Raw genomic sequence first — 23739 nt, forward strand, 5'->3', positions numbered from 1 at the left:
ACCCTTCAGCATCTGGTCACCCCTATTCGCTCTCTAAATGCAGCCTCAGCTTGGGAAGTCACCAAGACTATACCCACCCCCTGCTGAGGCTGCATCAGCTGTTCCCCCTTTTTGCCCCCAACTTGGTCTTCTCTTCTCTGAATCCTCAAGGAGACAAGGCTCAGCCCCTCGAGGTGCATCCACCAGGATCTGAGTCCCTCACAGACACACTGTCAGAGCCGTCTATACTCCTGAACAGTGCCCAGCCTTTGTCCCCTGTGACGCCCTTCTTTTTCCCCTGAAGCCTCCAAATCTGAGCTGATCTCCCCCTGGCTCTCCTCTGGGAAGAACAGAGCCTCTGAGGACAGTCCCCGGGCAGTGCAAGATGGAATGACAGGTGGGGGGGCAGCTCCGGGCGGCAAGACAGGGTCCCCTTCTAGGTCCACTACACAGGTAGGCAGGTGGGAGGCCTGGGGGCAAGGGCACAGTACCCCCTGGTCTCCTGGGTCACAGGCTGTCTTTTCCAATGAACCCGTGGGCCATTCAAATGTCATTATGTCTCCTGTGTTCTGTGACATGATAAGCATCAGGGGGCCCTGCCTCCACCAATCTCAGCATGTTTGTCCCTTCATTCGGGAAACGCTTTCTTACACCCCGCTTCACAGGACCCGGGCTTGGGTCTGGGGCACCTGAGATTTAGGGCACAGTCTCTGCCCCCAGGGAAAAGCCCAGTGCTGCCCATCCAGCCAGTCAATCATAAAGAGATTTAAGAACTGCCTGTCTTAGTCAGGGCTGGCTGCAGCATCCTGAATCATTTATTGCTTGCTCACCTCCTTATTCTGACTTCCCAGTAGGTCTGTGTGTTTTAAGGACCATGCGTGGGGCATGGCAAGATGAGTCAACACAGAGTAGGATATTGAAGGGCTTAACATAAAAAAAAATGGTATTATCTCTGACCTTCTGAATCTGGCACGTGGCAGAAAAGACAAGCAGTAAAGACATGAGTACAGGGTTTTATTTCCCAGGACTGCCCCACCCAGCACCGCCTGCTGGAGGCTGCCAAATTCAGGGCAGTGTGGCCCCACAGGTCTCAGGTCAAAAGTTTGAAATCAAGGTGTAAAGAGGATGCTGTCCCTCTGAACCCTGCAGGGTAACCCCATCCTGACTTCCAACTGCTGTGGTTTGTTGGTCAGTAACTCAGGATACCTTCAAAGATGCCCTTATTCAGGTCACATTCACAGGGCTGGACTAGGACTTGAATATGCCTTTTCAGGAGAGGTGACTCCACCCATGGCAAGTAGTACATAGGGCGAGTCTCACTGTCCGATCACAGCCACTGCGTGTTTTAGGGCTTCCTGGGTGCCATGCTTTGGGGGAAGGGCAGGCGCCACCCACGAAATGGGATACACGTCCCCTTATGGGACATACGTCAGCTGAGGGGGCAGCGGGCACCAAGGAGTGAGAAGTGAGGGCAGCAGGAGGTGGAAGAGGAGAGGAGGCTTGGGCCCGCCTGGCTCCCGCAGCAACCTGAGGTTCCTTCAAGGCTCAGGGATGGGCGAGGCGGGGCTGGCGGCGCTGGATGAGGGGCTTGTAACAAGCCCGGGTGTGCAAGTCTGCAGGCCCTGGGCAGCACGGCCCCTTCGGTCACCGACAAGCCTGTGGAGATGCACACATAAGACTTTTAGGGGACATATGCTTTTTTTTTTTCTTGGAGATTGTGGTATTTTTATGGAGGAATTTGGCCTATCTGACATTTAGCATCAGGGAAAAAATCAAAACATATTTTTCTATAGACATCTAGACAAGATTAAGTGAATGAAGGATTTTGCATCTACGAAAATTGTAACTATAGGTGACAATGAAACATGAAATCTAATGCAAAATATGGGAAATGACAAGAATACAAAATTGTACATGTACCCTAAGAATATTCACATGGATAAACATTTGACTACATCATGGAGAAATGTAAACAAGAAGGGGATTCATTCATTTCATGTTTGCTGTTCTTACTTTGTGCTGATCACCATACCAAGACTGGGGGTATGTAGGTGAGAAGACAGGCAAGCTCTTGACATGAATGGCACAGGGTGAGGGGACTGTGGATTTAATGTCTTCTTTCAGATGTTGGGAATTGGCTCAAGTAATACCTTTCCTGAAATTAAGACAGTCAATGGAGATGCTCCTTTCTTTCAGAAATGTTCCTTCCTTTAGGGCTGGAAGACTTCTCAGTTGGAATTGAATCATGTTTTCTTGCTCTACCCCAAAATTCCTATGCCAGCCTTCTGGGAAACTCTAAGGTGCCATCAGCGTTGGATTTACAGCCTCATTCCACTCAAATCTTGGTGCTCAAAGGGATAGGAATTAGATGAAAACAAAATTGCCAAGTGGGTGACTCCTCTAATGAAATCTTTGGCCTCAAATATATGTAATATCACAGAGCCCTGCATGCATCCTAGCCTTGACTAAGTCAGACCCTCACTCCTTTGAAAGCCCTCCATGCAGGGGACCCAAATTACACCTAAACTTGGAGTTGTGATCTAGAACTGGCTTCGGGGGACAAGAGGGAAGCTTTTGTGCAAGGAATTCCCCATACACTCCCCGAATTGTGTCAAATGCCCCTGTGCCCGTGACTGGGCACCACCTGCCCACCTACAGCTAGTTATAAAGGCCTTTGCACACTGAGGCCACCACTTCTGGCCAACTCGTGGCGCCCCACTCTCGACATGGCGCTACACTGGGCCCTTGCCATCCTGAGGCTCCTGCCTCTGCTGGATGACCAGGACCCAGTGCGTGCCCCACTGAAGGCCACACCCATCACCAACGCTACCCTGGAGGGTAATTCCTGGGCATAGCCCGCAGAGCACCTGGGCAGCTGCCCGCCTTCTGGGACTGGTCTCTCCCCTGCTGATTCTGAGCTCTGCCCTTTCATCTCCTGCATCCCAGGGTGAAAATGGCTCTGGTCAGGAAGTCTTAGAAGCCAGCTCCTGTCTCAAGGCTCAGAAGCCCCAACTGAGGAGCCCCAGGAGGCAGTTCTGTGCTGTTGAGGAGGGGGCCCTAGAGATGCCTGGCATGTGGTGTGAGCTCCTGCATGCCCACTGCCCACCTGGGCCCCTGTGTCTCCCTGTTTGCAAAACAGAGGGAGGAAATGCCAAAGCTCGACAAGGCTCCAGCCCCAAGCTGCCCATCCTCAGCTCTGCCTCTTCTGCAGATCTCTGGCAAGTGGTTTTGTATCGACTCGGTCTTGCACAATCCTGAGGCCCAACAGGGGGTGAGAGAAAGCCCAGCACCCTTCTTTTACCTTCTCCCCAACCTGAAGGATGACACCTTTCTGGTCAGACAGTACCAGACCATGAGAGACCACCCACCTGCTGTCCACGCTCACCTCAGGCTCGAGCTCTGGCTTCTCCTTAGAGGCTGGAAGACAGGAGCAAGTTCCTTCCCCCTTGTGGCCTCGGTCTTCCCATCCTTGGAATGGGGAGGGCTGGCCAGAATCTCTGCCTGAATCTTGCCCCTGGATGACTGAGGATGAGGGACTGTCTATCTCCCCTGACCATTTGACCCTGAGATCTCACCTTGCCTTTGACTCTAGCAGGACCAGTGCATCTACAATGCCAGCTACAGAGATATCCGGTGGGAGAAGAGGATGTTCTCCTCTACTGGTGAGCCAGAGCTATCAGGCTTGAGGGCTGCAGGTGGAAATGGGAGGACTGAGGGGCAGGCTGGAGAGCTGAGAGGAGGAAGGCTGGGGCCAAAGACAACGTGAGAAAGCATGGGGCCTGTGTCTTGTAGTCCTGGTGCCAACACATGCACTGATCAAAGGAGTCATCACTACCATTTGCGGCTCTGAGCCGGACACTGATTACAGTGCTTTGCATGAATTAACTAATTGAACACTCACCACAGCCCTAAGAGGACAGGATGAATCCTAACCAACTTACAGATAAGAGAACAGAGGCACAGAGAAGTCAAGGTATTTCCCCAAGGTCACATTAGGGTCAGAATTAGGATTCTCTCCCAAGTCTGGCTTCAGGCCTACCTCTAGGGCCACACTTTGAGATCCTCCAGAAACCAAGAGTGGCAGCCAGTGTTGGCTGGATGGTGGCTTCACGCATGTCCCAGTTATCATTGCAAATACAGGGGCACCCAAATGCCAAGGGGGCTGAGTGGACCCACATACCCACACTGAGGTTCCTCTCTGGACCTCATTCTTCTCTTCTGTAATTGGGGAGCATGAACCCTGACTCCTTGATTGGTTAAGTGCCCATGGGTACACCCCGGGTCTCATGTAAGGTGGGACCACTGCCCTCCTCACAGGCTTACCCAGAGGCTCTTTTCCCCACTAGAGAGGAACCACAAAAACTTAGTCTACTTGTGGCTCACCAAGGACCCCAAGACCTTTATAACTATCTTCTTTCTGGAAGATGAGCCAAACCATGCGATGGTCTTCTAGGGTAGGCACCCTCTGCAGCCCCCAACTCCAGACTCCTGGGCTTCACCCTTTGGGGCTTGGTTCCGGTGAACCAGCCCTGCTTGACCTCCTGGACCTCCCAGCACCCTGATGGAGCCCCTTTTTCTGCCCCCTCCAGCGAGGAAGCCAGTGGTGACCAAGAAACAACTGAAGGAATTCCTTGAAGGCCTCAAGTGCCTGGGCCTGCAGGGCGATGAAATCCTGTACAGGCATAGGGAAAAGGGGAATGCAGGAGGGCTCAGGGACAGTGCCCAGTGCCACCTGGGGGTGCACCTGCCGAAGGCAGCACTGGAGGCCAAGAGAGGGAAGGCCGCCAGCCCAGGCTGCACAGCACAGCAGGGCGTCCTCTTTATGCAGGGACAGCTGAGCTTCCCGCAGGCCTGTGGGTGCTGGTGAGAGCTCAGGAGGGAAAAGCCCCTGTGAGATCAGGGAGGGGGCCCAGAGCAGGTGGGGAGGATTTACAGGCTAACTGGAAGGCAGGAGCGGGGCAAGGGGTGGTGGTGGGATTTGGGAAATGGACAGCCCAGGCAATGTCATGGGCCATTTCCTACTCCCCAGGGCCTTTGCTCTCACTGCCCACCAGTGCAACAGGGAGCGGAATTGCAGTTTCAGTGTCACTCACTGCAGCAAGTCCAAGCCGACGTCTTGATTTTTGTAAAACCAAGAATTACCTGTATAAGTACCCCTGAATGTTTTTCTTTAAACCCATACCAGGCTTTACTTGATTTCAACCTACACAATATTATCTATGCACACATAAATAACATTAACAAATAACATATGTTGTATGTCCACATATAGCACAGGTAACAACTGGTGAGTTTGTTATACCCCTTTGTACAGATGAAAAAAAAATCATTACTATTGAAATAAAACTGTCTCCAGTCCTTTGCTATCTGAATTCATCTCCCAAGGCAGCAGGGGTATGAACTCCCTTCCAACACCCGGAAACAGAAAAAAAATTTGAGATGCAGGCCCCTGTGTCAGACGAGTCAGACTGAGCTTACCTCCCATCTCAGCCAGGTGACTTCAGACAGGTGACTGACCCTGCTGAGCCTCTATTTTGTCCTCTGCCAGATGGTTGCTGTTCTGAGGAACCCCACAGACACTACACAGGGCCTGAGAGGTCAGAAGTGCTCAGTAAATGCTTTCAGCTCCCATTTCAGAGTTGAATAAACTGAGGTTCAGGAAGGGAAAATGACTTCCCTAAGTTCTCCCAGCTAGGTTTTGGCAGAGCCAGAGGTGGGAGCCCTGGCTGCATTGGATCCAGAGTCGAGGTTCACCCATCCCCAAGGAAAGAGCCCCTTCCCTGCCCATGATTCCGTCTTCTTCCCCACTAGGATCTCTGTGGGTCGCTGGACAAATATCACGAGGAGAAGAGGAAAAAGGGAAAGACAGAGTCCTAAGACTTAAGGACTAACCGCAGACAGAGGTGGGTGGCTTGCGGATCGGGGCCCCCTCATCCTCTCATCAGCTCTTTGTATCTCCATTCTTTCCTGAGTTGCATTAATAAAGCTCCTGCATTTGGGACAGGCTGGTTGCTGGTCAATTTTTCACTTGCTCATTCATTCGTTCCTTCATTTGAAGCTAGCCCTGAATTGAACCCTGATGACATTGGAAAAGAAGTGGCCTGTGACTGGATGAGCCCTTGGTTTAATGCTTACCAGATGCAGGCTGGATAATACATGCACCATGTGACACCCTTTTGCTGTGATTTCAAAACATCTCTGAAAGAGACAGGAAGTCTGAAAAGGGTTCATGCTGCATCTGAACCATGGGTGTAGAGAGATTAGAATCTAGATAAATCCTCTATGCCCTCTGCTAGCCAAGGATCCAAGAAGACACGTTTGAAGAAGAGTGAGGCAGCAGACCCCAAGTAGGGGCTGTGGGTAGGAGGCCATGGAATCTATTCCATTGGTTATGATCAGGAAGGGCCCTCTCTTGGGCATAGTCGATGGCAATAACAGGAGGTATTGGTGGGATCAACCTGAGGTAGGAAGACTGAGTGGAGGATTTTGGGGGCTCCCTGTAATGACAGGAGGCTGGACTAGGCCAGGACATGGTGCTGGTTGACTCCACGAAGTGTCCTCAGGGTTCCTGTATGTGAGACCCAGTGCAGAAGACGAGCCTGTGTGCTTGCAATTTCAACTAGGTCTAGAGTTGCAGGGGGCCTAAGAGTTACCTCCTGAGAGCCTCCATGTTGCTCAAATGTGGTCACTCTCTAAGCCAAACTCAGCATGTAAATGCATTACTTTCCCAACAGCATGGGGCATGACTCATGTGGATGAGCCTCCCTGGCACCAAGGAATTACTACCATCACCAGCTGGTGATGCAACTATAAAAAGACCTTGAATAAAAGGGGAAAATGGTGAAGACAAATGAGTTTACATGACAACGAGACTTCAAAATGAGTTAGGAGTTCATCAGAGGGGTTGTGCTTGTACACATCTCAGCAGCATACCAGAGACAGTTAAGTAGATGAAACCACAGGTACTGGTTCTCCTGAGGCTATGAAGACACACAGATTTTATGGTCATGGCAGATGGCTCTAGAGTTCAATACCTTGCCAGTTGGCCCTACTTTGGAATTTGTGCTCCTGAGGGTGATGGTGTTAGACTCAGATGTAACCTCTCTACACATACTTCTTCCATCACTTTTCCTGAACCAGTGGTTGGTGCTGGGGTTGCTGTATGTTCAGGAGACATAAATCTCTGGACTGTCCATGTGCCGACTGGGCCCTGAGGCTCTGCAGAGTTGGATTACCTACTCTCAAGTTCATTGGACTTTCCCAAGTCAGCTAAGAGGCAGGTGAGGTTGGTTGACCAACACACCAGGTAAATGAGAGATGCTACAACTGCAGGCAGGAGAATTGAATCCATCAGCCCTGTGGGATCTAGGAACCCTCTCAATTTTGAGGTCAAGAGGATATCACCATCTTGGGTCCTCAAGATAGAGGAATAAAATATGGATTAAAGTGGACTTACTGATATTCTACTGCAGAACTATTGTGACTCTAGCAATGGAAGAAATTCAATCATTGATAAGGAGACAATGTCCACAGAAATTGCTGAGGGCAGGGAGAGGGAAGAAGAGGAGTGTTATTGGGGCATTTTCAGGACTGGGAGTTATCCTGAATGATATTGCAAGGACAGATGCAGGACATTATATATCCTGCCATAACTGACAGAATGGACTCGAGGAGAGTGTAAAGTACAATGTAAATTATAATCCATGCACTGTAGTAGTGGTCCAAAAGGTATTCACCAAATGCAATGAAAGTGTGACACTGATAAAAGAGGTTGCTGATGAGAGAAGAGTTGGGTGGTGGGGTGTTGGTTTAAGGGAACTTCTTATTATTTTTTAATATAACTTTTGGTGGGATCTATATATGTATAAATGAAAGACAATAAAAATTATGCAAAAAAAAGAGATGACACTAGGCCCCAAGGACGAGTGCTCATCTTGCAAATGAATCTAGAGGGGGAGGCCAGCCTGAGGTTCACTTGGAGACAAGTCCAGAGCTGAGCCCTAGGCCAGCTGACCAGCGGGGAGGGACTGGCCTCCCGCCAAAACCAAAGAGCATGTGACGCATGGCCTCATGTCTTCCGATGGTCCTGCCACTGCTCAGGTGATGGAAAAGCTGGGCTGAATTACTCAGGCAATGTGTGCTGGGGGTTGAGCTCCCTAGAGATGGGGCCACAGTCTTGGACCAGCCCAGCCCTGAATCCTCACAGATGGTCATTGCTGCTCCTGGGGTCGGAGGCTTGAGACACTGGTCTGGACCCCCAGCCTGGGCTCTTCCATTCCCAATGGATATAATCGCAGCCTTGACCCAAAAGTCTGCAACAGGAGGCTCAGAAACTCTAAGAAATACTTCTGTTACAGCCCTACTGTCAATAAATGTCAATTTTAACTCTACTGGGGAGGATCAGGTGAAAAATAAAATGGAAAATGGTCTGAGAGAGAGTCCAGGGTAGAGAAAAATGAAGAGAGAGGTGGGGACTGAGGAAAATATTTGAGTGAATGAGAAACAAGAGCCAGGAAAGAGTCAGGAGGGGCAGAGAGGGACTTTTAAAAGAACATGAGTTTTGGAGTCAAGAAAAGTGGTTTGAATCCTATCGCTTTCAGGAGCCAGTTGAGGCAGGGAAACTTACTCTTCTCATCAATAAAATGGGACCAGGTGAGGTTTGACATGCTGAGTACTTGAGTAAGAGAGACTTCTATTGGGTGCTTAGGCAAATGCAGCAATTGTTGCCTGCGACCAGAAGGAGCACTGGAAAGAGTATCCAGGTTCATGTTTTGTTGATACCCACTTGCCATGAGTCTCAAAACATCTGTGACCTCCAAAAACAGGGGCTAATTCTGTCCAATTGTCTATAACCCTGAGATATGCAGAAAGGGAAGGCTGGAGAAACAGAAGCCACCAAGGGGCCGGCAGTCTGGGAATGGGCACCCACCGAGGAGGACGGGCTTGACTGGGCATCAACTCTTCCAGCCAAAAGCTTGACTTTAGAGACCACAATTCGATGGTACATACCACAGACACAGCAGGCTCTGGGGATTTTTCTTTTGCGTTTTTTAAAATCAAAATTCATTTTCTTCATTTTCCCTTGTAATGAAAATAGAGATTTGAATGTCTCAAATATACAAAGGTTGTTTATGCACACACAATCCAGAAATGCTGAGGTAAGCATGATGCAGGGTGGGGCAGGAGAGGTCACGTTTTCCTGGCCACAAACAAGGCCCCACACCAAGGCCTGGCAGGGAGCTGGCCACTAGCCAAAGGCCACAGGGGCCCAGGGGAGAGAGTCGGCCTTGGGGTGAGGTCCTGAGAGGGACTGTGGTGGGACAGCCCCCCGGGGCCCTCCAAGGTGGTTTCTATCCCATGAGGACAGAGGCCTCTCCCTCTCCAACTCTGGGGAGCTGGGCGCGGGCCTACCCTGGGTGCAGACCCCACTGACTGCCCGTCACTGAAGCAAAGGCAGGAGGCTGAGTCCAGAGTTGTGCTGGTGACAGGATGGGGGACAGGTGTGCATTCTGAACCTTGACCTTTCTGTTCCTTTCTGGCCTCCTCAGCAGGATCCAAGCGGGATAAAACTCCTCAGTTTAAAAAACATCTGTCCATTCATATACAAAATACATGGTGTTAGTCGGAGTTGGGCAAGTACGGTCTGAGGAGAAAACCCTCCCTGAGATCAGCCTGGGAAGGAGGGGGCCTGTGTCCAGCACCTGGAGGAGGCTGCTCCCCCAAGAAGTTACCTCCTTTGATGAGTACCCGGTGCCACTTTCATTCTGAAAAACCAGGATATGCCGGCAGGGCCTGTGCTGGAGGAAGACCTCTTGGCCCCTGGGCCCCCTGGCTCCTGGTACCCTGCCCTACCACCCACCCATCCATCCTGATCCTTGAGGAGTCAGAAGAGACAGGAGCCCCACAGTCTGCAGGCCTGGTGCAGGTTGGGCAACAGGGAGGGGAGCATCTGCTTAGTGGTGGAGCAGACGCTCTTGAAGGTCTGAACAGTGTGGTTCAGGGCCTTGTCAAGCTTCTCCAGGTAGGTAAGAAAGTGTGTCAGCAGGAGGCCGAGGGTGCTACTCAGCAGAGGCTGGGGCTGAGGGGGCTGAGGTAGGTCCTGCGGGGGGGTAGTACCTGTGGAGGTGAGTGTGCTCATTCATCATGGAGAAAGCCAAAGAGCACTGGTTCTGGACCCAGCATACTGCCATTGGGGTCACTGGCCATTCTCTCTGCCAAGGTTTCTTCATTCCTGAAAATGTGAGTAGCAAGAGGGACTTGGAAGGATGAGGGACGAAAACAAAGGTGAGTGCCTGTTCACTGAAAACTATCTATTGGCCATATGCCATGTGAGCCAGTGTCTAGGCCAGACCAATGGATCTGAGCTAGGGGTCTGAAAGCCAGGATCTCAGGGGCTCAGGAAAACCCCAATTCTGTAGCAAAACTCCCCTCACTGAAGAGGTAATGCATGTGGTCCCATTTGGCAACTGTGGAGCCCAGGAGAAACGTGAAACCAGTTATGATTCTGCAGAAGTGGAAGCTGCTGTTCTGCTCATTGGGGCAGTGGGAGGGAGACCACCCTTCTCAGCCTGGTCCTCCAGAAATGTGGGAGGTTGGCATAAAATGCCAGTACAGAAGGGCTGAAGAGGCCTCAAAACAAGGCACAGATATCTCTACGAAGTAAATACAGCATTTATCAATGGTCACTAAGGTTTCCAAGAAATCTTGCATTGAGCATGAAGGTTCGTGAGTTTGTTTTGTGGTGAAAGCGGAGACATGATAAAGAAGTATTTCACCTAGATAAAGTAGAACTGAGGTTGGGAGGAGTTTTCCAAAGTTATTCATTGACCTCTTGCTTGACACACTGCAGGGGCTCAGCAAACTCTGGCTCTCACTACTCGCTATCTTGTGTTATTGTTCAGTGTGTAAAAGTGCTTTCTACTAGGATTGGAATAGATATTTCTTGAAAGAAGATATACAAGTGGCCAACAAGCACATGAAAAGATGCTCAACATCATTAGCCATCAGGGAAACGGGAACCCAAACCGAAATAAGATGCCAGGTCACACCCACTACTATAGTGAAAATTAAGACCAATAAAAGCAAGTGCTGGTGGGGATGTGGAGAAATCGGAACCCTCATGCAGTGCTGATGGTAAAGTAAAATGGTGCAGCTGGCTTGAAGGATATTCTGGCAGTTCCTCAAAAGGTAAAGCACAGTCTAGGTCAGCGCTGGCTTCCTCGCCCTAGATACCAATGTGCCAGGCTCTGCGACAAGTGCTTAACATGCACTGTCACATTTCCTCTGTCAGCTGATTATCCTTGTTTTACAGATGAGGAAAGTGAAGTTTTGAGAAACCAAGTGACTTCAGAGGCACTGTAATGCACTGGCCTCAACAACCAGGCCCTAGTATCCATTTGACTAGTGCTTGATTTTGAACTAGTTATTTCAACTTTCTAAACTTCCATTCCTGTGCCTAAAATGGCCATAGTTCACTACTCCTAGGGTAGCTTTGTAGAGCTAAAGGGAAAGTTACGTAAAAAGCAATGTGCACTGGAACTAAAACGACCAGCAAGATTGTGGCCAAGTAAGGTGCTCCTAGAGTCAGCTCCTGCTACAGGGCTATTTGTAAGCACCCAGAGCTATCTGGAGCCAGCTGAAGCACCTGTTCAGGGGCTTCAGGAGGCCAGATGAACATCATGCCACATCCTTGAAGGAGCAGAAGGAGGAGACTGCCCATCTGCAGGAAAGACTCATAAGTAGAGTGCTCTACACCATGGAGGCCTGTGCCCATCCTCCACTGGAGGCACAAGCTACCTTGGCAGCTGTTCTGGGGCTGTAATTGAAAGATCCACTTCCCAAAAATGGGGGTGGAAGAGATGGTTGGGCACCAACTTCAGCTGCTGATGAGTAAATTCAACAGGCTAAAGTATAATCCTGAGAACAGCTAAAATTTGAGCCAGTCCAATTCAGAAAGAGGCTGGAAGCCACCATCATAAGTGCTCCTGGCATGAGAGGAATCAGCGTGGGCTGAAAATCACACGCTATTGAGGACGAACTTTTTTTCCATCCAGATCGCATTGTAGCTCTAGTCTAGGTCCCATTGTCAACTCCAGCAGGGTGGAAGCTGGGGGGACCTGTGACAGCCTCTCTGGGAAATTATTAGCCAAACTGTGAAGGCGGGTGATCATCATTTCATTGAGGCATGAGCACCCTTGGAGCTATTCTGTGGCTGGAATTGGAAGGTCCATTTCCCAAAATAAGGGGAGGAGGAGATGGTTGGCTGTGATTTCAGTTACTGATTGTTAGACACAGCTGGCTAAGATAAAACCCTGGGAACACAGACTTCAGCTCCTACACTTTGATTTATTGGCCTTACCCCACTCAGCTAACATCGAGTTGAAGAAAGTCAACCACCACACCATGGAGCCTAGAGTGTCTACAACTGAAAGCAGGAGGAGTGCATCCAGTATCCATGTGGAATCTAAGCCCCCACTTGACATAGATGTACAATGGACACAACCAATCCAATGTCCACAGAGAAAATGTGGAATGGGTGTGGGAAGGGTAGCCATGGTGGCTGCTGGGTTTGGGGAATGGGAGGAAGAGATGAGATGTAGAGGCGTTTTCGGGACGAGGAGATGTCCTGGGTGGTGCTTCACGGACAATTACGGGACATTGTAGATCCCCCCAGGGCCCACTGGATGGAACATGGGAGAGTGTGGGCTATGATGTGGACCATTGACTAGGGGTGCAGTGATGCTCAGAGATGTACTTACTGGGTGCAATGGATGTGTCACGATGATGGGAGAGAGTGTTGCTGTGGGGGGAGTGGGGGGTGGGGGCGGTGGGGTTGAATGGGACCTCATATTTTTTGAATGTAATTTTTAAAAAATAAATAAATAATTAAAAAAACAAACAAACCTGGGAACAGCTGGGATATAAATCTGTACAAGTTAGAAAGAGGCCATGGCTGCCATTTTGACTCTGCCCCCAGCCTGAGGGGAAGCTGGGCTGACTGAAAATAACCATGACCATGGGAATTGGTTTATTTCACCCAGACCAGCCTGCAGACCTAGCCTAGACTTCGGCCCCCCCCCACTGGCAGGGAGGAGGCTGGTGGGCCCTGCACCAGCCTATCCAGGTAACTGTAGGTACCTTTGGCTGGCACAGACTGAATAATAAGAAGTTTACTGGGGCAACTGCAGCCATATTGAACCTGCACTGCATAGATTGCTGCCCACACCTGCAGCTCCATCCCCACCCCAGGCAGGGCAGCAGGGGGCATGAAGTTCATTAGTCTTTCTGGGCAACTATGGTCCAGACTTGTATGACTTGGATTATTCCACACAGCTGTGACTGTGTCCCAACCCTGAAAAAGGGAAAGTTGAGGGAAGCTTCATGTGTCCCTAGCACAATGAGGACAGCTTGAACCTCCACAGATTATAGAACCAATTACAACCTTGGGTCCTACTGCACAATCAGCAAGGGAGAAAGGGCAGGAATTCCTAAACTAAAGAGAAAATCTGCACCCAGAATAAATGCTCTATAATCCAGATGCCAAGACACCAACAAAAAAACTACAATTCATACAAAGAAACTGAAAGGTACAGCCCAGTTAAAGGAACAAGATAAGCCCCCAGATGACATAAAGGAGTTGAGACAACTAATCATAGATGTTCAAACAAATCTCCTTCATAAATTCAATGAGATGCCTAAAGAGATTAAGGATACTAAGAAGACACTGGATGAGCACAAAGAAGAATTTGAAAGCATATATAGAAAAATAGCACATCTTAAGGGAATGAAAGGTGAAATAAATGAACTTAAAAAACATTGGAATCATGTAATAGCAGTTTTGAGGAGGCAGAACACAGGATTGGTGAGCTTGAAGAAATGTCCTCTGAAAGTGAACATAGAAAAGAACACATGAAGAAAAGAATGGAAAAAATTGAAGAAGGTCTCAGGGAACTAAATGACAGCAAAAGGCATGCAAACATATGTGTCATGGGTGTCCCAGAAGAAGAAAAGAGAAAAAGGGCAGAAGGAATATTTGAAGAAATATTGGTATACAATTTCCCAGCCCTATTTAAGGACATATATATCCATGTCCAAGAAACACAATTTCTTCCATCTGAAAAAATCTGAATAGACCAACTCCGAGACACACACTCATCAGAATGTCAACTGCTGAAGACAATGAGAGCAAAAACAGCAAAAGAAAAGTAATGCATACTATATAAGGGACACCCAATAAGATTAAGTGCTTTCTTATCAGAAGCCATGGAGGCAAGAAGACAGTGATTTGATATATTTAAGATAGTATGAGAGGAAAACTTCTTGCCAAGAATCTTTTTTTTTTTTTTTTAAATTTTTTTATTTTTTATTGACTTTGTAATAATATTACATTAAAAATATATATGTGAGGTCCCATTCAACCCCACCCCCCCACCCCCCCTCTCCCCCCCCCCAACAACACTCGTTCCCATCATCATGACACATCCATTCTTGCCAAGAATCTTATATACAGTATGACTGTCTTTCAAAAATGAGGGCAAGATTGGAATATCCACAGAAAAACAGAAACTGGCAGAATTTCTAAGTGAGACACTAGATTTTCAGGAAATGCTAAAGGGTGCCTGAAAAGAAAAAACAGGAGAGAGAGGCCTGGAAAAGAGTCTAGAATAAAGATTATATCAATAAAACTAACAAAAAGTGTCAAAAAAGTGGTGAAAATAAAATATGACAGATAAAACTCAAATAGGAATAAACTTAACCAAGGACGTAAAGCACTTGCACTCAGAAAACTGCAACTCAATGTTAAAAGAAATTAGAAAAGTCCTAAATAACTGGGAGAATATTCCATGCTCATGGATTAGAAGACTAAATATCATTAAGATGTCAATTCTACTCAAATTGATATACAGATTGAAGGCAATCCCGATAAAAATTCTACCAGCATTAAAAAATTTTTGAAAACCCGATCATCAAATTTATTTGGAAGTGTAAGGGGTCCTGAAACATCATAAAAAGGAAAAGCAAACTCTCATCTCCAGACTTTACATCATATTACCTAGCTATAATGGTAAAAACAGCATGGTACGGCATAAAGACAGACACACAAACCAATGGAACCAAATTTATGGTTCAGAAAAGACCCTCACATGTATGGTCTAGTGATTTTAGACTAGCCTGTCAAACCCAAACAGCTTGGGTACAACAGTCCATTCAACAAATGGTGCTGAAAGAATTGGATATCCAGAGCTGAAAGAAGGAAACAAGACCCCTCTCTCATACCTTATTGAAAAATTAACTCAAATAGATCAAAAACCTAAAAATAAGAGCAACGACCATAAAACTTCCAGAAGAAATTGTAGGAAAATATCTTCAGGACCTAGTGGTAGGTGGAGGAGTCTTAAAGGAGATAACAGGACTGAGAAGGACTACTGATATTTAATGTATGTAGAAGTTTTAATTAGCATTACTGTAAAAGTGTGGAAATGTATAGAGTGTTACAAATAGTGAGTAACAGCTGGTTTATAAATGGGGATGAGGCTGAAAAAGTTAGTCTAGGTATGTAAATGCCAATTGACAGAATGCTAGAAAATAATCTAGGAACTGGATAGTACAGTAAACCAAGAGGTGGATGAGAGTTGAGGTTGATGGTACAGATGCAAGAGTGTCCTTTGTGAGCTACAGGAAATGTACATCACTACTGCAGAGTGTTGGAAATGTGGAGAAGGAAGGGAAAAATAAAACTGGAGTGACCCATGGATTGTGGTTAGCAGTAATAACATAACATTTTTACATATGCCAAAGATGTACTGTGTTGATCATGGGGCAGTATGGAAAATGTGAGCCAAATGTACACTATTTACATGGAAACAATCAGATATTATCTTATCTGTAGCAAATGTTCCACCACAGTGTGGTGTATTGATGGAAAGGTGTTATTTGGGAATTCTGCACATGTACATGATTGTTTTATAAGTTTTCCACATCTGTCATAAAAAATGTTTAAAAATATATTTAAAAATAATATTAAGGTCGGTTGGGGGAAAACACATGGAATGTAAGATAAGTACTATGATTAGGAATAAAGTTTTGACAATATTCTTTCATAATTTGTAACAAATGTCTCACAACAATGCAAGATATGGTGGAGTTTGATGTATGAAACCTCTGTATGATGTTATGCATGTTTGCTTTGTAAGTTCACAACTTTTACTATCCACTTAATTGTTTATGTATGTTCATATATAAATGATACACAGATAATAATAATAATAGGGTTGGTTGGGGGGAAATATTTTGGTTACTACTAATATTTTCAAAATACTCTCTAATCATTAGTTAAAAAGGTTTAACAGCAACACAAGTTATTGGCGGTAGGGTGAGTTATGAGAATCCTGTACGATGTTATATATATTTACTTTGTAAGTTCACAAGTATTATTACACTAATTGTTCATGTATGTTTATGTATGAATGATATAGTTCATTAAATTAATTTTTTAAAAAAAGTTATGTGCACTACTCAGCTACTATGCTAAGTGCTCAGGTTCAGAGAGCTGCACGTGGGAGGCCTGGAGTCACCCCTGGACCTCCCTTGGGCCAGCGTTTCCAACCTGTGCTGGTGAGCACACTATAGAAGCTGATAAATACCTTGGATTCTGAATCCAATAAGTAATAGCCCACAATGCCTCCTCTAGCGACTGAGACGTAATTTCTTGGTTCCCACTCACCCCCACTTTCTGTTAATTTGATGACCTGCTTAGCCTGAAATTTACCGAAAATTTCCCCAGGATTTTCTCTGGAAGAATACCCCTCCTGGCTAGAAAGGCTCTGGGGCAGGGGCTACTCAGAGACTGGCCAGCAGGGGGCAGCACGGCCCCAGTCAGCTTTCTAAAGGCTGGTCTGGTCTGAGCCACTGAGCATGCTCAGTCCTGCTGAGCAGCAAATGGACAAAATTCAAGGCAACACCAGCCCAACTTCCAGGTACCTGAGAACTATGGTTTACGGGCCACCTTCTATGTACAGTGCACTTCCCATTCACTAGCTCATTTAATCCTCACGACAACTCAAGTTGTAGAGGATGAAATGGAGGCACAGAGCAGCAAGGTGACCTGCCCGAGGGTTCAAGGCTGCCACTGGCCATGTCTGTCGGGCACTGAAGCCCAGGGGCTTACCCCTCGCCAAGCCTGGGGACAGCAACCTGGCCCGGCTGCTCTCTGGTGTGAGTCTGGAAGGACACAGAATAGGGCCTTGAGAAAAAGGTAAAAAAACAACAACCTCGGCTGCTGGGGACCCTCCACCACCTCTGCTGGAGGCCTGAGAGAGGAGCACGGGCGCAGTGTGCCTGGGCGGAAGGTTCCTTGGTGACTTGTCCATAGTCAGCTGAGGGCACAGCAAGAAAGCACATCGCTAGGCCAGCGTCCTAGTAAGGGGTCAGGCTGGATGGCACCTTGGTCCTCTGCTCCCAGCAAATGCCAGTGCTTCCAGCTGGCCATTAGAGAAATCGAGTTCCAACTGCCTTATTTTATAGCAGAGGAAACTGAGGCAGGAACCTAACTAGGGGCACTTGGGAAAAGAAGGCATGTTTGTCATCAAATTCCAAAATCTAGGTCTTTCTCTCCACCATCCCTCATGTTGAACCTACATTTACTCATTGTCCTTCCTTCCGATGGGAACATTGACCACAGAATTACTGGCCATGACGACAAAGCTGCTATTGATTGGCATTGAGCAAGGGCCCATTGCTACACCTTTGACCTCTGACCTCCTGGCTCCTCTAGGCCTCGTCGGGGAGGGAAAAGGGAGAGGAGGCAAAGGGAGGATCCCAGGGGCAGGTGGGCCCAGGAGAGGCAGCCCACCTGCCCAAGGAGTCTTGGGCGGGCCCCCAGCTGTGGTCTGCCCAGTAGAAGTGGCTGGGGGTAGCAGGGGACAGGGTGTCCCAGGGAGTCCCCTAGAGCAACCAAAGATCCAGCCAGAACAGGCTGGGCCTGCCACCGCCTGAGCCCCACAGCCTTCTTCCAGCTCTGCGGCAGCCCCTCCTTCCCCAGCTCCCTGCCCACAGAGCCCCACATTCAAGTCATCTCGAGGGAAGGGGGTGTCTCGCCAGCTGGCCCCTGCCTGGGAGCCTTTGATATGCAATATTAGAAAGGAGACATGGAAAAAAGGAGAAAAGGAAAGAAAGAGGAACATCTATTTTATTTAAGCAAGCAAAAAGGAGGTGTGTTACTAATTGCTCACCTGGGAAGGAGGTGAGAACCGTAGGAGAGAGCAGCCAGGGGGGTGGGAAGCGCTGGAGGCTGCGAGGAAGAGGCGAGGACCCGGGCTGGTGGTACCCAGTCTGCTACCTCCCACTGTGAAATCGCTGGTGCTCCAATTGTCTTGTAGTATATGTGATTTTTTTTTTTAAGGAACAAAAAAACCTATTTAAGATTCTGAAGGTGCTACCATTTTGCCACAGACTTTGAAGAAACTTTTTGATGTGGGGGCACTGCCCCACATCCTTCTCTGTCCTCCAAATGACGACGTTCGGGGAATTTTAAGTTTTACTTATCATCACCCTTGTCTCATCAGGTAATCTGCTAAGGAGGGAAAAAAAATCCTGTCAGAAACCAGATGTAAAGAGATTTGCCTTGTAACTTACGGGCTTTGCAATGGCTGTCCTCCTAAGGCAGGGAGGAGGCCTGGGCACAAGGGATTTTAGCTTGGCCTTTCTTGGGCCTCAAGGGAAGTTAAGCCGCCCTGGAGAGCAGGACGTGGAGAGGCGCGGGAAGAAGGCCTGGCTTGGAGGAAGCCACAGGCGTGGCTTGGAGTCAGGGCCAGCCGTGGAGGTGAAATGAAAATATCCACCCATCCAGCAAAGCCACAAAACGCACCCCCAAGTCCACCCTTCCAGAAGCCCTGTCCTTCTAGGTGCATCGTTCTTGCTTTTCCCTTGTCTTTAAATTCTATAGAAACCCAGTGTCATTAGCGCCAAGAGAAAAACGAAGGGAGAAAGAATAATTATGGGGATCTTGGAGCTTGGGGTGAGGGCGCTGTTCAGTGTCACCTGAATTGTACTATATCAGCGAACAAGTCAGTGCCCAAGTTGAATTTTGGCGCTATGTTTAACTATGGAATTATTTTTATAGAAGGGGAAAGTTTATGTGAAAGTTTCTATATGTGTATTTTTCTGAAGTGTGCCTCTTCAGGAATTGGATTTGGTTTTCATTATTGAATACCTCACACTGGCCCACCCTCCCTACCCGTCACTTCCTGTATCCCTCGCCTGGACGTGCCGACAGAAGTGCGTTTTTGTAGCAGCTCGGGCCTCATCTCGGTGCTCGGTTTCCCCGCGCCACCAGAATGACCTGCCTTCTGTCTCGTTGTTGGGTTTTTCTGCTGTCCTCGTTACGTCTCTGTCCATGTCAGTGTGTTAAAACCCCAAGGGGTTCGGTTTCCTCTTTTCCCTTCTGGATTTTGAATAAATATTTAAAACTGAGGCAATGGAATGGCGCCCGTAGAGGTGTGCTTCTTCCCAAGCCTGGGGAGGGGTGTCATGGGCAGGCTGGGGGGGATGGTGGGGGGCGCTCAGAGCTCACGCGGCTTCCCCGGAAGGAGGAAGGGAAAAGGGAGAGATGCGGCGCCTTGGTTTGGGGGGTGCTAAAAGGGCAAGAATTTGGGTTCCGTAGGGAGGAGGGACATCAAGGTTCACATGAACAATTTTAAAAATTGCAGTAAAACACACACAGCGTAGAACGGGCCATTAGTGTCCCTTCGTACATTACGCTGTTGTGCATCCAGCTCCACTCTCTAGTTCCAGGACCTCTGATCACCTCCAAAGGAAACCCCTAACCCTTATCAGAGCTCACTCCAATAAAATAAAGTAAAATAAAGTCCTAGAGTACAAAGAGAAGCTAACCCACTGAATAAGGTTTGTTGTCAAAAAAGAACCTTAGCCTAACAAAAAGAAAAGCAAAAACAGTCACTCCCCATTTTCCCTTCCCACCAGCCCAGGCAGCCGCTAATCTGCCTTCTGCCAACTCTGGGAGGTTATACGCGCGCCCTTGTGTGACTGGCTGCTTTCACTGCGCACAGTGTTGTCAAGGTTCATGCGAGTTGCAGTGTGTGTTGGAAGAGGCCCAAAGCAGGCATATGCTACGTGTTACACTGCTGCTTTAATTTTTAGATTGAAGTCACGGATGAGATTGTAGTTTTAACTACATAATCTCCCTCCTGTAATCGGTAGCAGGGAGCTGTCCATTGTTACTTACTAGTGAGAACAGTCCTTAGTCACAAAGCAAATTCCTGTTTTCCCACACCCTAGCAAACTCCTGTTATTCACTCCTTAACAAGCTCCTGGTTTTCTTCTCTTCTTTTTAAAAGCCCAATAAAACATGCACCAGACGGAGAACCCTGGGGCCAAGGACACTGAGGAGCGGTAGCCGTGAGCTCAGCCCTGCTCCCCTCCTCTGACGCCTGCTGTGTGGACCGCTTTGCAGGGGACTCGGCCAAGCGGCATTCCGACCCCACCTCTCTGTCTAATAGAAGCCTCACCTCCTTTCTCCGAAGAGGCAGATTTGAGATTTGTCTCCCAACCCCCACCTCTTTAATAAGTTCCTTCCCTCGTGTGATCAAAACCTCCGTGTGGATTCCCATTCTCTGATTTCCCATCAGCTTCCCCCTTAGTAGGAATTTGTTGTTCCTTTTTAAGGCTGCATAATGTGGCATGGTTTCATGGCAAGGCTGAAATATATGCCACATTTTGTTGATCCTTTCACCTGTTGGTGGACGTTTGGGTTGTTCCACTTTGGTCTCTTGTGAATGGTTCTCTGTGAGATTCTTTGGTCTCTGTGAGATTCTTACCTGAGAGGTCAAGCACCTTTGGAAGGAGGAAGTGAATGAGAGTCTGGGACATGACTTGCCCGGTTTAGCAAATGCAATTCAACCCTCCCAGATAAATGTGAATTTCAGATAACAACAAATACTTTTTTAGTAAAATTTGGGACATACTTATACCAAAACAATTTATTTGTTGTTTATCCAAAATTCTAATTTAAACGGGTGCCCCATGTTTTATCTGGCAACAAGACTGGGAGAAGAGGGGACCTGCCGGGCTGGAACCACTTCTCCTGACCCCTGGTTCTGGGCACTTTCTGCCTCGGCTGCTCCGTGTTCCCTGCGCTCTTGGATGAATCGGAACTTTTCTGTCCTCATCTAGGAGAAGGAAAGACCTCACAAGCAGATGAGTTCAACCAGGGACTTGATGTTTTAAAGCCTTGCTCCGAGTTACCAGGTAGTCTTCTCTGTCCTCCCTGCCGCGGCACCTGCCCGGTGAGCACAGATGCTCGTGTCCACGGAGGCCAGGAAGCAAGGTCTGGAAAGTCTGTCCTCCCAGGGACACCCCCATTTACACAGCAGGGGACTGCAGCCCTGGGCCCTGGGACATGAAGAGACCTACCTGAGGGCATCTGGGGAGATCAAGGCAAAGTTCAGGTTCAAATCCAAGACTCTAGATGGCACTAAGTGAATCCCATCAGTGGTTCCCAAAGTGTGGAGCCCAGGACCAGTAGAAGCAGCCCCTGGGAGCTTGTTAGAAATGCAGATTCTCTGAGTTGCCCCAGAAAAATGGAATCATGAGCAGCCCCGAGGGTGGGGCAAGCCCTCCTGGAGAGGCTGGTGTGTGCTCAGGTTGGAGAACCGCCAAGTTCTCCTAAGGTTGGCAAAGGGTTTCCCAACCCTGGAAACAAACTTGGTAATGAGGAGATATGGGGGTTCTTTTCATTTCTCGAAATGACAATCAAAACTAAAACTGAGTGAGAATGGCGCCTTTCCTGAACCACTCACTTCCTAATGTCTGCACATAAGTCATACCCAAAGAAATTTCCCAGCTGTTCCATCCTGCCTTCTACTGTATAGACGGGAAAGTTCGGCGCCTTAAAAGTCTGCTTTTCCCTCTAGACAGAAAGACCTGTGAAGCAGGGGATGCATCCTGTACTTAGCTGCAGTCACAGAACTCAGCACACAAAAGCTCTCAGATCTGTTAAGAGATGCTCCTAGAGCTCGCTTCTTCCTTTCCTGCTCCAGGTTTAATCGAGCTCCTTCTATCTACGTGTCTGTGAGTTAGAGATGGCTCTGACAGTGTGCCTGTGAGCGACTCAGATCCTGGTGGATGCACTTAGAGGGGCTGGGCCTCATGTACTTGAGGACTCGGAGAAGAGAAGACCGGGTTGGGGGGAAAGAGGGGAACAGCTGATGCAGCCTCAGCAGGGGGTGGGATAATCCTGGGTGACTCCCAAGCTGAGGCTGGAGATAGAGAGTGAATATGGGTGACCAGATGGCAAAAGGTGTTGGGGGGAGGAGCAGACGTGCCGAGGCCCAGAGATGAGCTAGAAGTGAAGGCAGCATGAGGACCGGGCAGAAGTAAACAGCTCAATGGGACACACGAGATGGGACATGGAGTTCTGGGGACTGAGCTGGGAACAAGGCAAGCTGCAGGTTTGCCCAGAAAAGCAGGGAAGTAGGTGGGAGGCAGAGTTTGAGCTGGGCTGGGGCAGTAGATGGAACTGTCCAGGAGGCCCTGGGAGGGGAGGAGAGAGGCAGAGACAAGGACCCAGGGGGAAGAGAAGACGGTCTCTGTTACAACAGTCACACTCACCCCTCTCAGGAGGTCCCCTATTCCAGGAGGGCCTCTGAAACCAATCAGTGAAACCCCAGGAACCAGGCCAGCGATTTCCCAGCAGAGGTGGGCATGAGGTGCTGGGGAGAGAAGGAGCTGCCCCTGAGCTGGCAGCTCCTGCAGTCCCCAGGCTCCTGTTGCACAACCGAGTGTTCAGGACACAGCCGAGGTGGACTCCCCAGCAGGTCACCCCCAGGGACGCCCAGGCCAGGCCCATGTTTGCCCTGTCCACAGGGAGTCCAGTCCTGGCCAGAGACAGGCAAATCCCAGCCAGGACCCGCAGCCTGGTGTTGGGAAAGCGAAGGAGGAGCAGGGGAGGAGGGGGAGGCTGGCAGGAGGCTTCCAGGCCCAGCTTCCTGACCGCAACACGACCTTGGGCAGGTCTTGACTACCTGAGCACCAGGTTCTGCTGCAAAATGGGGGCGATAAACCCTGTCCTGCTTGCCAACCACAGGTAGGGTCGCTACTAATAGGTAAGTTATAGGACATTGATGCTATTCAAGTTCCTTTAGATCTAAAAAATTGACAGTTGTCGTATGGCTGACAATTTCAAACTTCAAGGGACAGCTTCAACCCAAAAAAATCAGCCATAATTTCCTGTGCACCCACTGGGAACCAGGTCTCGTGCCTATTGTGACACGCTGTCATCTCACGCATAACCCTTGTGGCACAATTATTACCCTCAATTTTCAGATGAGGGGCTGAGGCCACAGAGGTTATGTAAGATGCCCAGGATGACCCAACAGGATCTGACTGGAGCAACCTTCTCTCTGGGGAGGCTTCTTCCACCAGACCCACAGCTCCTCTGAGGACAGTTGTTCTTACTTCTGGTTGCTCACCAGAAAGAAAACCACACGTTTTACACCAGACCCAGCTCTAAACCTGGCCTTGGTGAAGATTATGCAGATTGGCTTTCCCAGAAATGAAGGGGTTCTAGTTGGTGCATTTCCAATTCCTTAAAGCTCACTCGATGTGTGAATTTTCGCCATGTCGCCTCACCTCTCTGAGCCGTTGTTCTAAATGCCATCTACATCTGGGGGAAAGTTGTTATTTTATGAAGAAAACATGGTACTTACTATGTGCTGATCACTGACCCAAGATTGGGGGTATGCT

At 48.5% G+C, this 23739-nt stretch overlaps 1 long non-coding RNA gene across 2 annotated transcripts; it reads right to left on the minus strand.

Moving 5' to 3' along the window:
• Positions 1-979: 979 nt before the first annotated feature.
• Positions 980-22594, minus strand: LOC131279506 (uncharacterized). 2 transcript variants are annotated; one of them, XR_011649483.1, is made up of 4 exons: positions 21409-22594; positions 10096-10210; positions 8989-9568; positions 980-1635 (listed from the first exon to the last, which is right to left on the minus strand). It is a non-coding gene; the product is annotated as an uncharacterized lncRNA (long non-coding RNA). The 2 variants fall into 2 exon arrangements; XR_011649484.1 differs by lacking the exon at positions 8989-9568.
• Between the last annotated feature and the right edge of the window lie 1145 nt (positions 22595-23739).

This window comes from Dasypus novemcinctus, chromosome 8, assembly GCF_030445035.2.
Source record: "Dasypus novemcinctus isolate mDasNov1 chromosome 8, mDasNov1.1.hap2, whole genome shotgun sequence".
NCBI classification, from domain to species: Eukaryota; Metazoa; Chordata; class Mammalia; order Cingulata; family Dasypodidae; genus Dasypus; species Dasypus novemcinctus.